Genomic DNA, 1422 nt, shown 5'->3' on the forward strand with positions numbered 1-1422 from the left:
GCCGACGCACTGTAATCAATCGTAATAGTTGGGTGATTGCGGGGAACTTTGGAGAACCCCGACAATGTCATTATTGTCACACGCGGTGTTCAAGTTCAAGGCGAGAGTTGAGGGGCGGAGCAGGGCAGTGGGTGGTTGGCGGGTGCTCTGGTGTAGTTTGCTCCTTCTTTCCTATCAAACATCTTATTGTCCTAATCTCCCCTTCTTCTTTTTTATGTTTGTTACTCTCTTGTAACACCTCTAATCTTCTGGCGCTCATATTATGACCTAAATATGCTGTTGCGAGTGCCGTAAAACACTAACTAAAACTAAAAGGAGCAGGAAGGACTGAGAAACCAAGCGGGTAGCGTAAATTCCAGCCGTTTTTTGTTGTTGTTTTGTTGTTGTCGTTTTTTTTTCGTTTTTTATGGGTTTTTTTATTTGTTTTTTTTTGTTTGGAGGGTGCATTTTGATTGATTGAGTAGGTGTTTTACCGCACTATCGACTATCGTTGGTCATTTAAGTGCCAATAGGGCCCTTTTTTGGTACCGATTCTCCTTTAGTACCATACATTATGTGTACAGAGTAATAACAAAGATCGTGTATAACAAGATAGTTCACTCCTCTCTTTGAACCAATTAAAAAGTGTCCTCGAAATCCGGTGGCGCCCTCTTTGAAAAAGCGCCCGCTCTGCTAACAGAGTTACCCTTGACCTACTTGTGTGAAAAACAATAAAAGCGAAACTAACAAACTGTGCTATTCCTATTCTTCTTCTGGAGAAACGAAAGAGAACTTCACAACAAAGACTGCAGCGCCATCTGAAGCAATGCACGGACTTGCCCGGACATTTTTTCGGCCGAGTGAACTATCTTGTTATGAACGATCTTTGATTACATTATGCGTGGGCCTGACCGAGTAAATATTACAAGGTCTCATCCATTCGCGCCATATATCGAGCCTTTTTGTAAAAGGGGGGGGGGGGTCATTATTTTGTTTTCCGATGTCATATCAATGTGTAAATCAAAATGTTTTTTTTTTAAATCGAAAACAAGTCCTGGTAAATTGTTGGCACAGTCCATGTGAACAAAATCCACCTATTCAGCCACACCAGGTAGGCCTATCCGATACAACAGCTATTTCCAGGGTGCCTTGATAGTCGAAGCAGAATTTGTGCTGTTGGGGCTAGTGAGGTGAGCAGTGTAAGCCTAATCCCCCATTTGGACTTCTCTGTTGACACCCACCCCTTGGCGCTCATATTATGACATTATGCAGCTTCGAGCGCCATAAAACCTTACTAAAACAACAACAAAAAACTCTAAATACTAAAACTAAAAGTACACTACAAAGTTGTCGGAGACTGTATACTATAATAATGGCGTGGGTGGCCTAGTGGCTAGGCTCTCGGACTCGCAACCGTAAGGTCGTGGGTTCGAATCCCGTCAG

General features: G+C 42.8%; 1 protein-coding gene across 1 annotated transcript in view; it reads right to left on the reverse strand.

The window, feature by feature from the left end:
* The window catches only part of LOC101853954 (cryptochrome-1), a gene marked incomplete in the record, with an annotated part of 53198 nt that overhangs the window by 24393 nt on the left and 27383 nt on the right, over nucleotides 1–1422 (reverse strand).

The sequence above is a fragment of the Aplysia californica genome, unplaced genomic scaffold (genome assembly GCF_000002075.1).
Source record: "Aplysia californica isolate F4 #8 unplaced genomic scaffold, AplCal3.0 scaffold00393, whole genome shotgun sequence".
NCBI classification, from domain to species: domain Eukaryota; kingdom Metazoa; phylum Mollusca; class Gastropoda; order Aplysiida; family Aplysiidae; genus Aplysia; species Aplysia californica.